Source organism: Monopterus albus, unplaced genomic scaffold (assembly GCF_001952655.1).
Source record: "Monopterus albus unplaced genomic scaffold, M_albus_1.0 scaffold387.1, whole genome shotgun sequence".
In the NCBI taxonomy this organism is placed as follows: Eukaryota; Metazoa; Chordata; class Actinopteri; order Synbranchiformes; family Synbranchidae; genus Monopterus; species Monopterus albus.
This window is the reverse complement of record NW_018128267.1, coordinates 276,353-292,905: the sequence shown is the minus strand read 5'-3', so window position 1 is coordinate 292,905 and position 16,553 is coordinate 276,353. Positions and strand designations below refer to the sequence as shown.

The following is a 16,553-nucleotide window of genomic DNA, read 5'->3' as shown; positions in this document are numbered from 1 at the left end:
GGTGGGGTGAGGGTCCCCTCAGTGCCTCAGTCCCTGGTCGTTTCCCGCCAGTCTGGGGCTTGGGGCTGGGCAGACTCTGGCCAGGTGACCGGGTTCCCCACATCGGTAACAGCGGTCATGGAGAGGTCTCCGTCGGGGCTCCCTTGCTGGTTGAGCATTACTACTCTCCGCCTTCTCGGCCATGCCCTCTCCCATCCCTGGTTCTGCGGCACGGATGTAGGGGCATGGTGGCAACGCTCTCGCTGGCCGTGGACCCAGCACCTCTTCGGCCCTCTCGGCTTTCCTCAGCGCCTCGTCTATGTTGCAAGGCGCCAGGAGCCGGACATGCTGTTGGTGCCGCTCTGGGGCGAGGCCCCTCAGGAAAGCGTGGAGGCTCAACTCACTTCGTGCCAACACCAGGAGGGTGGGATATCCTCGTCTGACGTAGAGCCGTAGGTCAGCGGCAAAGGCACCCAGGCTCTCTCCTTCACGGCGGCGGCGGGTAGCCAGTTCTTCTCTACTCTGTTCGGCAGATGTTCTCTGGCCGAAATGGCAGTCGAGGGCAGCAATGAGAGAGGGTAACTCAGCCTGTTCCTCTGGAGACAGATCGAGGAGGACCTGTAGTGCGGTCCCCTCTAAGGCAAGGGCGGGTGGCAGTCTCTCCGGGGCTCCATCCTGCGTGGAGGGCTGCTAGGTTCACTTGAGCAATGTAGGGCTCCAAAGGAGTCAGTCCATTATAACGGGGCAGCTTGACTGCTGGCCGGGGCAGGAGGTTTGTACCGGGGTTCGGCGCTGGGCTGGGTGGCTGGGGGTAGCCCTCCACGGGATGCGTTTGCCGTGGGACGCTGGCGCCATCCGCCCGGACCGGTGTCTCACTCCGTCGTAGCATCCCTGTTCTCAAGCGCTCAAGGTGGCGAGTATTCTCAAAAACCTCTCTCTCTATCTCAGCTAGGCTCCTCTCCATAGTGGCGTTCGACTGAATGACGTTAAATCCCACTGCTGACACAAATTGTAGTGACCTCTGGCGCGGAGGAGAGGAGCTAATCCTAACGGTGAAGCTCTCTAACAATTTCTCGAGGATCACACCTTCCCCTTATGTCACTGGCACAGTGTGCACCCTCACCCTGAATTGCTCTTCAGTGGCGTAATTCACTGTTCTCATATCACAGCATGTCAGCCAGCTCTCACTTGTCTTTTATTTTCTCAGTCTTGGCCACAACAACAACACACACAGGCATTATACAGCGAAAACACTTCCAATCGAACAGCAGTCAACAGGTTCGAGCACCGAATGCTCGATGCAACCCAACACACACAGCATGAACCCAACAGTCATTTTTAACCCCTCAAAATACAACAATAACAAGAACCGTAAAACACAATGACTCAGGATTATACCACAATATTACGCTAACTATTTACACATTCGCATAATGCTTGCCGCTGCCCCTAACCCTCCCGCTGGCTGGCATAGTCATCACAGTATATTTTTTCTGCTTTTGTAAAACAGCCACCCTGGCTGTGTTCCTTCCTTCCAATTAGGGCAATAAGGTAAACACCATTTTTCAGTAAATTAAATATATTAAGGTCTACTTTGGTCCCAGAAATATTAGCCTATATGTCCTGTGCACTTATTCTGTGCAACAAGCAAGCTAAGCTTGCAAAAAGAATGAGGCCTGTTAGCTCTTTTGTTAGCCAACTTAAACTAATTCTTGTGGAGCACTAATAGAATTGTGGCCAAGGGCTGAAAGCAATAGGCATTCAACAGCCTTTTTTCATTTCGTGTCAAGATTTGTTTCTATTGAATGAGTATTTATTTTATAGCCCATTAAAGCAGCCATAATCATCAGAAAAGGGCCACATGAATTGTCTTTGTATCAGTAATGAGTTGTTTTGGAAAGCAACGTCAAACTATCCCGGCTGCCAGTAAAGAATGTGGCTAGTCTACTATTCTGGACATACAGTTCAATAACAAAGTTTTTTTTTAAATCATACATTATTTTATTGACAGGTGGAATGACCTTAAACGATTGAGTTCACCAGATGCTGTTTATTATTTTTGACAACTACAGCATTGCTAAGACCAGAGAAAAATTGTGATTACTGTTATTAACAACACTACTATTATATACAGGTTCATTACAGGATGCACACCCTCATGCACTTTATGACTCACTTCACATACTGTATATACTGCTTCTTAAATTTGTATTCAATGTAAATCCAGTTGGGGCATAATTGTCCAGTATGGGCATTATCCACAGGTATATTTGATTATGACCCATCTTGACATGTGGGTGTGAGAACAATCAACCATTTATTAAATTTTAAGCAGACCTTTCATTCTTACTGTTGATGGATAGAATGCAATAATAACAAACTGGTTACTGTGCAAAATTAGTTCCATGTTGTGGACACGGCAGATGAGTGATGAGGGAAATTGTAGCTCAAACAGACTACATCAAAATAATTGCCACACAAATAACATATAAAATTTTGCTGTATTTTCAGATTTCAACTCAGATCATATTGTGTTCTTGTATTATTGCCTGTCAGCAGTCTGCAGCCCAAGGGTTGAGAACTTCTGCATTTTAGAGGACCAGTGATCATTGCCTTCACCTTTATCTCTCACATTTTGTGAAATGTGTCACAAAGATGACTTTGTGGAGCACACAGCAGTACTCACAGTGAATTAGGTGAAAATTAGGAGTTAGAAGAACCACCTGAGATCAGGACTCCATCTTTACATCTCTGCATTGCCTGGGGCTCAGAACATTTTGTTACCATCACGACCCCCTGTGGAAAAACAGGAGAACCTTCAAGACACAAATCATTCTCAATGCACTTGTCTGGCAGATTCCAAACTATACCGAAGCTGTGGTCACATCACTGTTCAGAGTGCTCCACTAACTTCTGTCTGCACTTGAGGATGTTAAAAATTTCATGACACTGTACATCGATTTTGGAGCAAAACTCTTCTGTTCTGCCTTTAGCATCAACTATTTCAATCCAGACCCTTGAGTCACAGAAATGTCAAAAACCCATTTGTGCAAAGTGTACAAAATTAGAAACTTGTGAATAGTAACTGTAACACAACCGCCTTGATCAGAGACTCTAGCTGGGTCCAAATTTTGGGTGCTTAGCAATAGTATGGAACTTTTTCAGAACCAGTTGAACATTATGTTGAATCCCAGATAGTCACTGTTTTAACTAATTTTGAGACTATATTGCTTGAATAAATGTAAGTGGTGTTGGCTTCTAAACCTAATACTTGCCGCCTCAACCCTCTACCAGTTAAAATTTTCAAAGAGCTCTAGCTCGTTCTGGGCCTTACAATGCTGAATAACTTCACTTAAAATTAACTGGACAGAAATTTGCAATAACATCTTTTCTATGACCAGCAATGTAAACTTACAACTTATACAACACAAGACCATTTACAGGACCCATATTACACAAAGTAAAATGTTCAAAATGGGTTTCACTGACACAGACATCTGTTCACAATGCACTCTAGGGTGCACTGACAGTTACTTTCATGCTACTTGGACCTGCCAACCAGTTCATTCCCTCTGGATAGCAGTGACAGAGAAACTCTCCACCATCTTGGGCTGTAGAATCCCTCCTTCTCCATCACTTTGCTTACTTGGTAATCGACCACCTACCAATTAAATATAAAAACCTACTCCTCATTTCTCTAGCTATTGCCAAGAAAAAAATCTTTCAAAATTGGAAATAAAAAAAATCACTACACATAAACCACTGGACCAAACTTCTGACAGAATACATCACATTAGAGAAAATGGCATCCACTCACAAGAATAGTTTATCAGCTTTTTATGACACATGGAACCCATTTTTAACACATTTCAACTTGAATCAAATACCTGGGGCTGAGGTCACGCACATTCCCACCAACCTCTAGAAAAGTAACAAGCTGATTTTTTAATAGTACTGTTATCATCATTATTATTGGTAATTTTTTTTAATTTACTTCCCCTCCTTTTCCCTTTCTTGCATTTCATAGTCTGCATAAGTTGGAAATACCCACATTTCACACACTACAACCTTGTTAAACACTCTATATCCTTTTGTAATGACATGTAACTGTTGTCTTGTCTCCCATGTTCAGTACTGTTTTGTTAATGTGTTTGTTTCAATAAAACAAATAAATAAACTTAACATTTAAAACTTGCATTGTCCCCATTGCCCTCAACTTTCAGCTCTTTCAAAAGTGCTAGAAATAGTGGTGCACCAGCAGTTTCAGTCCACAGACATACGGAAATAGTGTAACCGGCGGGTTGGCCACGCCTATACCGCCAGGTGAGCAGTTTGCTGGGTTGATTATGAATATGAATACCACCCCTGGAGAAGCTGTTGCAATACGCAATTCCTGTGCTTGTGCTGGTTGTCGCTGTAATTGTTTTGAAGTGAATCTCCCTCTATTGATCTGTATTCTGCTTTCCCTTTGAGATTGTTTAGGGGATTATTGCATGCTCTCCAGGGGTGATAATTGATGTAAGCCTGATCCTGCAGAAGTTGGTGTCCATCGCACATGTTGTGCTAGGGTGACATGCAGCCAAGGAGTGATAGCCACTGCTGCTTTGCATTGCTTAGCTTTGTTTTGTGTGCTTTTAAGTTAAGAAGCTTACTCAGTATTATATCTCCTATTCATTGTATAGTACCCAAGTTTTATGGTGTATGAGCTGTATATAAATGGCTTGAGGTGCAGGGAGGCAAGACCCTCTTATGTTTGGTTTGGGTTTGGTATGGATTGATTGCTGTGATGTTTATTTATGGGTCTTTTCTAACCCGTAGACCTCTGACTATTTTTTTATTCCTGTTCTGTATTTATTGAGCGGGGAGTAACTTCTTCTTAAGCCTAGTATTTTAGCTTCTGGGGTTAGGCCTTTTTAAACATTGTTCCACTGTTAACTTATTTAGCGACTCAAATAAATCCTTATTTTTGTGGACAAACCCAGTGTCTCTGTGTGCTTGCAGACTTATCTGTGTGTGGTAACCCAGTACTTGTGGAATTTGTACGAATTTGACCTCTTGAAACATTAGGGATAATATTCTTTGAGAGCTACTAAAACTTAGTGTCTGGGTTGCATAAGCCTGTATATTGGCCTGGTCACAAGAGTAATCTTTTCTGACCTTTTCAGTCTGTTTTCAGAATGATCTTCTCCTTAACATGAATTCAGATTCCACCTTTGTCCTTTTCTTACTTGATGTCAGCACAGCTTTTGTCACCACAGATCACTGTATAATCCTAGGTCCCTGGTAGGCTAGTGGTTAAGGCACAGAGCTCTCACCACCTGGGTTCGAATCAGGGTTGCGTCAGGAAGGGCATCCGGCATACAACACGTGCCAAATGTCAACATGTGAGTCGTCAGTGTGACGATGCGCTGTGGTAACCCCTAAAAACAGGAAAAGCCGAAAGTGACTTTCTTTTATCATTGTATAATCCTAGACCAACTGGAAAACAAAGTTGACACCTCTGACTTGGCCCTCATGTGACTTAGACCTGTCAGGTTTGCCCGGCTGCACCTTCCTCTCTTCTCTCTTTCTCGCTCTAGTCTGCTCCTTCTCACTGACTCTCTTGATTAACACACCTGTCCTGATTTTCTGACACTCTTCAGCTGCGCCTCCTTTGTCACTCCCTATTTATACCCGGCTTTACCTTCACTCCCTTGCTGGTTCTTTCTATGTTGTTAGCCTTCTTTACATTACGTATTATACTATTTTTCTCCTGTGTTCACATATGTTATTAGTTCTAGCGTCTCCTGTTGTTTTACCTGGACCTCTCCTCTGGACCTTGGCTTCCTCAGCTCCACCAACCGCTTTCACAGGTCGATGCACAGTCTCCTCATTCATACCACTCTCTGTTACTCCTCAGTCTACCGGATCTCCACCTTGACCAGCTCTGGAGTGTCGCCTTCTCTTGCAGCCCAACCTCATCACTCCACGGACAATAACCCATTCACTAATGCTGGTCATCACCCGGTGATATTCATTCATTCATTCTACTGTTTGTATATAGTATTGCACCCCTGTTGTAGCACTGTTAATAAACCCACCTATTGCACCGAAGCCAGCCGCCTGGGTCTGTTCATTTCTGCTCGCTCACAATTGTGTCGAGCGATCCTAACAAGACCATGCTTATTTGAAAGAACACAGTCTGCTTCTTATAAAAATACTATAACAGTATTTTCTGATGTTAAATATGGAGTACCCCAGGGCTCTGTTCTTGGCATTCTGTTCTCTCTTTATGTTTCACCTCTTGGGCAAATTATATGTAGTCATGAAATTAATTTCAGCTGCTACACTGATGATACTAAGCTGGATATGCCTGTAAAAGCAAATGATCCTTGTAAAACTACAAAATTAAAGGCTTGTTTGTCTGCTGTGAGAAACTGGATGCCACAAAATTTTCTGCCCCTCAAGTCAGAGAAAACCGAGGTGCTGATCACTGGGCTGACGTAGACACCAGTTTGATCAGTTAACAAGTCTTGACAACTGAATAATTTCTCAAAGACTTGTTAAATAAAAAAAAAAACCCTGATCAGCAAAGTGCCCAGCCAATATTTCTACAAGTGATCTTCAAAAATGTGGAAACTATGCCCAGGAGCTTATTGCTTTGTGAAAGAAATTCATCTAGATGAATTATATTGTGGATCAAATTTCTTTGTTTCTCCATATTTCTGAATAATTATATCATATGCAGTACTTGCTCTGCTGCCACTAGTGTTATTTACAGGAGCAGAGTTACTTTATCTGCAGTGTCGATTTTGCCTTTATCAAGCACTTGTGTCACTAATGGATACAGTCAGAAGGATATTAGTTCACACCATTTACTGATGCTGATGTTACTGATACAGTATGTATAAATGTATAACAGAACCTTTGCCATTCAGATTAGGTTGAGGTTTGTGGGATAAGATGTTTCAAAGAACACTAATACAGTACATGGCCTTGGTCACAACATTTTATACCTGCAAACAGAAATGACACTTTAAAGAGTTCTGGGGTTTATCACACCTTGAGTTTTATTTTCACACCAGTGGCCTTCAATTCACAAGCATTCACTTGCTCAAACTATTGTCTGTAAATTGTCAAATGTTTTGGCAGCTTTGGTAGTTGGTCTGCAGCTAATGTGGACCTTAATTCTTTTGTCAAGAGTAAACACTGACCTTTGTAGCTGAAAAGGGATAATATCAGAATGCTCACAGCTTGTGGAAATTTCATTATGATGAGTGACATTCCCACTTTGTAGCTGAATTTGGAAGCCTCACAAAACTGTACCACTTGCAGATTTCAACAAAGCATATACTAGAGTGAAGGTACAACGATACAACTAGAGCATATAGATGAGATGACAGGCATAAGGAGGACGTACTCTGCCAGACTCACTCTGGCTCTGAAAGTGCACAGTCATCCATCACAAAGCAGGGCATGCTGTGACACATACAACAGCACTAACAACAACCTCTAACAAGGTGCACCACTGATAGAAAAAGATGCACAAGAATCCTCTGTCAAAATTAGCAACCATGAAGCCATTAGTCACAATGGAATAGGCCCTGCCCATTAGGTCCTACAAGTTAGTTCCCAGTAGTTTAATGTCCACTGCAGCCCTTGCTTAGTATTATGCTTGCTTATGATTTCTGATCATATTATTCTCTGTGTTCCAGAGAACCGTCAACTCTCTAATTACTCTTCAGAGCACTAAGGCCATGTTCATCCTTACCACTCATTCAAACAGGCTCAGTACAATGAATCAGTCACTGAGACATTTAGTCAGCTTATCCTTCAAGGCTACTTAATGCTGACCTCGTTTATGCAGAGTGACTTTAGCAGCAGCCTCTGTCATGGGACTGCAGTTACATTGATGTCCGATTCCCTGCTCTAGTTTTTTGTCTCCATATATCTTTCTCGCTCTGTCTCTCTCATAGCTTTCTTCTTCATATTTGACTCCCAGCAGCTTTCTCTCTCTATTAATTGTGTGGATGCTGATTCAGCATCCACAGTATGTTTTCCTGATATTTATTATGTTTAATGTATGTTTTCCTGGTCTTTATTATTATTAATGTATGGATGCTGATTCAGCATAATATGGATGCTGATTCAGCATTCATACTATGTTATCCTATCTCTTTATTATTCTGGTTTCTTCCATATGTTTTTTGGCACTTAACTACTTCAGCATACTTTCAGCTAGAACAACCAGGTATCAAAATGTTCAGCTCTTCAAGAATATTCATGCTTTTATTCAGAATTTTTCTAAACTTCATACTTTTGAAATATTTAGCTTTATTTTGAAAAATTCTCACCATTCAAATGAATGGGGAAATTCTACTTCAGCATACTTTAAGGTAGCAAAATGTTCAGCTCTTTAAGGACATTCATACTTTTATTCAGAATTTTTCTAAACTTTATGCTTTTGAAATATTTAGCTTTATTTTGAAAATTTTACCCCATTCAAATGAATAAATATTTAATTTCAGCATACTTTCAGCTATTTCAGGTATCAAAATGTTCAGCTCCTCAAGGACATTCATGCTTCCATTCAGAATTTTTCTAAACTTCATACCTTTGAAATATTTAGCTTTATCTTGAAAGGTTTGCCCTATTCAAATGAATGGGTAAATTCAAATTCAGCATATGTTCAACTATAAGAGCCATTCAGGTGTCAAAATGTTCAGCATTTTCAGGGGAATCCTTCAGCACTCAGCATCCACATGCATTTTCTTCAGACAATGCATTTCTCTAGTATTGTATAGTTCTCCCACACATTGTTTTTTTCTTTCCTCTCAAATGAAATCAAATTTGTATAGTGCCAAATCACAACAAAAGTCATCTCAGGACACTTTACAAAGTAAGGTCTAGACCTTATTGTTATCACTATTATTACAGAGGGAAAACCCAACAAATCCCCCTTGAGCAAGCATTTGGTGACAGTGGGGAGGAAAAACTCCCTTTAATGGAAGAAACCTCATTCTCACAACCAGCCAAGCAAAAAAAAAACAGGCAAAAACAGACAAGTATGTGTTAATCCAATGCTATCACCAGACATTAATGTTGATACTGGATGATACTTCAAAATCCCAGATTATGCTTGGTGGAATATACTTTTAATGTTCAGCACTAACATTTTAAAAACAATATTTGCAAAGTACTATGGTACAGTTAAGATTAGGCCACTAAAATATTGAGTTAGAATTAATGGAAGTTTGGGTTGGGGGAGACAGAAATAGACCTAAAGTACTACACTATCACCTTGACTTTCAAACTTTGTACAGTACCTACAGTACTTGTGCACTGGAAGTAAATTCTTCCTGTTGAACTGTTGTGTCAGGCCCTAAGGATCCAGACAACAATATCTTGGTCACAACACATGATCACAAATACGGTAAGTGAGGATGTTCACTGTAAATAAAGCATACCTGGGTTTTTCAAGTGGCATGGACATCCTGCAAGCCCCATAGAACAACTGCCAGCAGCTTCTCTGCCAAGAAGCTAGTGACTACATCACCAGTATGCCGTACTACCATTTACCAGTGAATCACTGTACTGGTTTTATTCCTGTTATCTGTCCATCACATTAACAGTGCATAATGATCTACTGAGGCATTCTGGGATTGGTGTCATAAGAACAAAGGTGGCGTTCACATGACTGATGAACCACTTGCTTCAAATGTTTTCATGCCATTAATTCTAAACATTTCCACTTTAGCTTTTTTATTGTTAAGCTACTGCCAGTAAAACCTAACTCACTCTGCACACATTTCAACATCCAGCAAATGGAGGTATGTGCCCTTTGAGCTGCGAAAGTGTTTTAATGTGAAACATCTGTAAGTGTTGAGCTTGAAAAAGAAGACAAAACAAGAAACTCTGATGTTCAGAATGGTGAGTATAACTCGACTCTGCTCGACACTGTGTGACAGCAAACCACACAGTGGCATGCTATGTAACAATCCTCTGTGTAAAATGAGAACATTTGCTGGCACAGGCACTTGACTGCAAGCAGTACAGCACAGTAAAAAATATTGTGGTTTCATGAATAACTGCATGCTCTGCTTTTTTTTTTTTTAGCTATTTCTTTATTTAAACATACCATTTCACCTCCAGCTTTTTCCCTCCATGACCCATTTGAGAGGTGCAGCAGTAGAGCCAAGCTCAGCTGGCTGCTTCCAGCTGATAGTGCAGTTACAGCCTGGCAGCTATATTGTTAATGGTTACCACTTAAAATTAGGAAGGCACCCAGCAGTGTGGTGTGATGTACTCTGTAATTACATGCAAACATTGGCTAACTGTAAAATGAAATGATAGGGGTTCCAGCTGCTGCTGAACTCAAATATAAATTACATTGAGTTGCAGAGCAGGCAAATGCTTTAAAAAAGCTTCAAGGAAAAAACTGGTTCTCTGGGAATCTGACTTTGTTGCACATTAAGTAGGATACATGTTTTGTTGATGATGGTAGAAGTAGACATGATTCAGAGTTGGGATTTTGCTGTCCTTTACTGAGACAAAAACTAAAACACTATATCACTTCACAACAGGAAGTTGGATTCGGTCAGTGAGCTTCTGAGACACTGGGCCATGCAGCAGGAGGTGTGACTCTACACATCTCTGCAGCCTATGTTATGGCTTTGGACTACTTCTGTCAGGTCCGCTCGGCCCAACCTGCCTCTCTTCTGCCTTACTCTCCTCTGTTCTCTTGACCTGCGGGATCTCGCACCTCAGCTGTGTGCATTCGGTAATTAGCGACTCATTTGTCGGTGCACACAGCTGGGGTGCATCCCGCTGATTGAATCCTTCCTTATTTATACCTCTGGCAGACAGCTCTGCTGTTGCCAGAGCATTGCTGGAGGTGCATTACCTTACCTAATGTGCATACCCTGTTGCAGCCATTATTTTGTGGTATGTATCATACGTATTATGTTTTCCACACTGACAGTTCCTGTGCTGTGGATATCCTTTTTGTTCGCCTCTCCCCTTAGTTAGCCTGTCTTTTCACCTGTCTGTCCTCATCCTCCTGCTCTCCTCATTCCTGCCCTCAGTTTGTCTGTTTACCTGTTTGTCCTGTTCTCCTTCACCATCTCTGCCCTGCTTTGCTGTTTTATGTACATGGACTATGATATGTGTTTTGTTTTGTTACTCTGTCCTACGTTGTATTTTCCCCCATTAAACCACCTTTTTTCCACTAGCACCTGGGTCTGCAAATTGAGTCCTACCTCTGTTCTCCCTCACCCTCCTGGTGAGGGGGACTAAACCGTAACAACTTCCTGTTATGTGCTTTTATTTTGAAAGCATTTCATGTTCCATATCTTCTCGCCTGCCTCAGCTTTACTCATTCCACTGATTACCACTCATCACCTTCACCTGTTGCTCATTGGCTGGATGTCTCAGCCCTTATATTCTCCTCACTTAGTTTGCTGGTTCATCTGTGTACACACCCTGCATTGCTCCTGTCATTCCTGCCTCTTTGGGAATACCGTTAGTTTACTACCTTGGATTTTTGGTTGGTTAGTTTTGTTACATGCTCCTTGACTGTGCTGTTTAGTTGTTAGTTTTCTTTAGGTGCCTTTGTGTTGCTATTGTCAGGTTGAGCTCTTCAGTTTATCTATTTCTTTTGTTTCGTATCAGTTGTATTAAATTTGATTGGTAACGAAACATCTGTATTCGGGTCATCCCCTATCCTGAATCCTGACAGGCTATGGTTATCCATAACACCCTTCTCTGCTTTAATTCACATTAGGGTTTCCAGTTACAGTGCTGGCCAAAGATTTTAAGGCTCTTTAGATACCGCTTAATCCCTTAACAGGGTCACGGGCTGGAGCCAATCCCAGCCGGCAATTGGGTGAAGGCGGGGTACACCCTGGACAGGTCACCAATCCATCGCAGAGCTAACACATAGACGAACAACCACACATACACGCACGCACGCACTCCTATGGGCAATTTAGAGACACCAATCAACCTAAGCTGCATGTCTTTGGTCAGTGGGGCACCCAGAGAGAACCCACGCAAGCACGGGGAGAACATGCAAACTCCACACAGAAAGGTCCCAGGTGGGGCCCGAACCCAGAACCTTCTCGCTGTGAGGCAACGGCGCTAACCACTGTGCCACCGTGCTGCCCCTGCGCTTTAGATTTTTAAATTAATAACCATTACCCAGTTTCATCACAAAGGCAGGTGAGTTCGTTCTCAACACTCACTCCAAAAACCAGCTAAAACAATGTTATCTTCGGACAGAGAAGATTTAGAGACTGGGTCTGTGCATTCACGTTCATCAGCCAGATCGTCTAAACGCTCTCAGAAATCATCTGCCTGCCTAAGTGTTGTAGAAGCTCGTGCTAAAGCCAAAGCTGCTAGAGCGAGAGCAGCATATGCACAGAAGGAAACAAAAGTTAAAGTGAAGCAAGCGAAGCTCAAAGTGGAGGAGACAAGGCTAGCGGCCACACTAGAGGCACCCAGACATGAAAGAGAAGCCGAGGCAGCTATGGCAGAGGCAGTTATATTCGAAGCAGCAGTTGATGTGCAGTCTGCCTGATAATCCTCTGAATAGATCGAAAAAATATGTTCAGGAGCAGATGGTCTACCTAGAGGATAGTCAGCCCTTAATTAATGAAGGTGATCCACACTCTGATGTCATGACTGAGTTACCTCTCTGTAACAGGGATACAAAAGCTGATGAAAACTCCTTAGCTTACAGAGCAGCACCTCAGGCCATACAGCCGCAACAACTCTCTCACTCCAATGCCTTCATTAGAACAGAAGAGGGAGCTTGTGGAAAGCAAAAGGTGAATTATTCTCCAATCTTTAAACCAGACAGTTCATACTCACCTATGCAGCCTATCCATTACATGGAGAGTGACACCTTTACTGCTGATGTTGTCATGATTCGGATCCTAGTGGGAGGACGCTACCAGATTGTTCTAGACCCCAGCTCTGACTTTCCAGCATTATATTCGGTTTTTGGTATTTGTGTTTCTGACTCGGACTGTTTTTTGGATTACCCTGTTCTGCCTTGCCCTCTTATTTCGGACTGCTTATGTGTATCGGCTTATCGGACTTTCCCTCCCTACGGACTACACACTTTGGATTCCCTTGGATGTACGTGTTTGCTGGCTCTGACCTGGGACCGATACTGACCGTGAGTTTTTGTTTCCATCGTGTCTTGTATGGTTTTGTTGTTTAGTTTTAGTTCTCTTAATAAAGAGACGGATTTGTTTAACACTTCCTCGTCTGGCCATTTAATTGAGTTCACAACACTTTTCGGTCGCATTACGCGTGCCGTTTCTGACAGATGTTGGAGCCAAACACAGACTTTCACATCCACCAGACACTAGTGCGATAGATTTGGCTAGATTCCTGGCTCGATGTGACCTGTTGACAGCTGGACTGGTGAAATTTGATGACAAACCAGAACACTATCTGTCGTGGAAATCCACATTTTCTAATGCTATAGAGGGACTGAAACCAAGTGAGGAGCTTGACCTCCTTATTAAATGGCTCGGGCCAGACTCTTCTGAGCATGTGCACGAATGAGAAGGAATAAAATAGCATTTAGTGCAATACGTGTGTGGATGGGTTATCTGTCTGCCTAGCGAAGGATTCTTCAGAACGCTCCCAAGCAAGGGCAGAACAGACAGTGTCACAAACAGATACTGTTTGCCCATTCAGTTTAGAGGAGAACGTCAGACTTCAGTCCACTTTGTAAAGATAGTTCACTGAGAGCTTGTTCTATTAGCATTTGACCTTCTCTATGATGAGGTGGCGCATGAGCAGTGCAGCTCAGCAATTAAGTCAAATGAGGCATATTTAAACTCAATGAATGAAATAAACGGTTTCCACTGCAGTCACACAGAAGACTATCTGTGTCTATCCTCCAATAATAAGCTCCAGGCTATTTTAAGATGGCGAGAAAAGGGGATGCAGAGCAACTCTTTTGAATACAAACAAAAACAGTTTGAGCTGATGTAATCCAAGGTCTCTTTGGGAGACAGTACAAGTTTAAGAATGTTTTGATTGAACCATGGAAAAAATGTGAGGTGAGGCAGATGATAAATGTTAATTTGGCTGTGTGATATGAGTGTAAAGAGACAGCTCTGACAATCCAATGAGTAAAACTCCCACGGGTTTCTCTCTCATGCCTTATATCAATCTGCATCAGCAACAGGGGCCTGTGTCAGCCACTTGGCTAAGTGGAAGAAAAACACAGGGGTGAAGAAGCACAGACCTCCATGTGTCTTTGATGCATAAAACATGATGAGTTCAATTCCCATCTCTGCTTTCATTAACTTAATCAACATGCCAGGAAATGAATAAAATATTTGATGAGAAAACACAAAGTGAAAACAACAGGAAATGACTTCCTATAGTGGATGTGCATGTACGTGCTGGTTGGGGACCTTTCTGACACTGAAAGGAGCTTTTTTTTTTTCTTCACTCCACACAAACTGCAGCCTAAAGGTCAGAGCTCTAGGCTCATGAATGGAAGGTTGCCAGTGAGTGTTTGAGAAAGTAGCAAATGACTCAGGCAGCCCTCTTCTTATCCATCAGCCATCCACACATGCACTTAACCTCCAGCTGCTCCAGGGAGGCTGTGGCAGGACTAGGCAGATGTCAATGTATCATTCTGTAGAAGCCCAGAGCACCTGTAGAGCAGCAGGCGTGCATAGTAGAGGTGGAATTATGCTTCTCCAAAGATGCACATGAACACTTAAGCAGACCTATGCATAAAAGAGTGTTACAGGTAACAGTAGGTTGCACAGGAGCTGATGTAGACATCTCCAAAATCTCAACATGCTATGTCAACCTGCATGACATCAAGCAAGCTGATTAGTTGATCCCACTTTGTCTTCCGATGAGGAAGCAGAGGCTGAGGGCTCAGAGGTGGACTCGTCCATCACCCAAGCTGAAGTCACTGAGGTAGTCAAGCTTCTCGGTGGCAAGGCACTGGGAGTGGATGAGATCCGCCCTGAGTACCTTAAGTCTCTGGATGTTGTGGGTCTGTCTTGGTTGACACGCCTCTGCAACATCGCATGGCGGTCGGGGACAGAAAAATTTGAATAGAAGCATGAATGTCCTTGAAGAACTGAATATTTTGATGCCTGAAATAGTTGGAAGTTGCTGAAGTTGAATTTTCTCATTCATTGAATGGGGCAAAACTTTCAAAATAAAGCTAACTATTTCAAAGTTAATGAAGTTTGGAAAAATTTTGAATACAAGCATGAATGTCCTTGAAGAGCTGAACATTTTGATTCCTGAAACAGCTGAATGTATGCTGAAGTAGAATTTTTTTTATCCATTTGAATGGGAAAATGGGCAAAATTTTCAGAATAAAACTAAATATTTTAAAATATATGTAGTTTAGAAAAATCCTGAATAGAAGGATGAATGTCCTTGAAGAGCTGAAAATTTTGATACCTGAATTCCTTTTCTACCTGCTGAAGTAGACAGGACAAACTAGCTGACAGTAACAAGGAGCAAATCTCGGATCTTTGACAGGAACTGAACATTCAATTGTTAAACTGTTTAAATTGAATCTGTTTCTGAATAGTTCAGGGCTGTTGTTTTGAAGGCAGACCTGTTTGTGTGGTACCATGTTAATTTTATTATTTCTGTTTTAAGCGAGTAGCTTTTAATTTATTTTAATATGGTAATATTAGGCCGCTCTTATCCACACTCCAGCTTAGAAAGTGTACCTAAAGCTGTTTGCCAACCGCCATTGAATGACCGAAGAAAAAGAAGAAGAGGAAGAAGACACGTGTGTGTAAACTCACCCAGCAACAGATTATGTCACACGGAGTGCACCAGTGCCGGGAAGATTCGTCCAGCAAGAATTCCAAATCATATGTATATATATATACAGTATATATTTAAAAACAAATTTGTTGCCAGTTAAACGAAAAGAACGTGGCTTATTTGTCAAACTCAGTGCCATTAATCAAATAATTAGGGGAAGAATTCAGTTTTAGCTACTACTTTTACACTGATTGTCGGGGAACGGTAGGTAATATTTTTGTGTTTAAAAAGTAATAAATTCAAATAGTTATAGAATATAGAAATTTCTATAATATAAAAATTTTATATACATATAACAACAAGCGGAGTGCCATTAAACTAATTAGTTGGGGAAGATTTGGGTGGAAAGTACTACTTTTTAATTTTCCACTGATTATGGCAGAACGAATTGTGTGTGTATGTCATCTCCTGCTGGCATTCAAATGCTCTGCCACTGACGCCTAAATAAAAGCCACTTCAGGCCACTGCCACTTCATGTCTATGTGGTGGATCTTAAAGACCAGTCCAGGGTGCTGGCATGGCACTTTGGGGAGAATACATGCAAGCCAGCACTAACCAAATATAATAACATTGCTGCAATTTGTGATGGAAACTCTGTTTCCAAAATAACATTGTATGAGGATTTTGCTGGCAAAGTAGTAGCTGGGAACAGCTATATGATCAAGGGCCACACACTAAGGGGGCAGTCACCCCCTTATTCAATAAGATATAATCAAAAGCACCCAGTTTTTCCATAGTAGCCCCGTGGTGGTTGCGGAGCA

General features: G+C 42.0%; 1 protein-coding gene across 10 annotated transcripts in view; it reads right to left on the bottom strand.

The window, feature by feature from the left end:
- Window positions 1-16,553, bottom strand: part of lrfn2b (leucine rich repeat and fibronectin type III domain containing 2b) — a 224,279-nt gene that overhangs the window by 105,185 nt on the left and 102,541 nt on the right. For 4 of the 10 annotated variants that reach the window (XM_020585930.1, XM_020585936.1, XM_020585933.1 and 1 more), the window contains one exon: window positions 2,666-2,775. The exons of 3 other annotated variants lie outside the window; for them this stretch is intronic. The gene's annotated coding sequence lies outside the window, so the exon portion shown is untranslated. Of the gene's footprint in view, window positions 1-2,665; window positions 2,776-16,553 lie in introns of those variants that run through there. 3 more of the 10 variants (XM_020585931.1, XM_020585937.1, XM_020585939.1) reach the window with 2 other exon arrangements.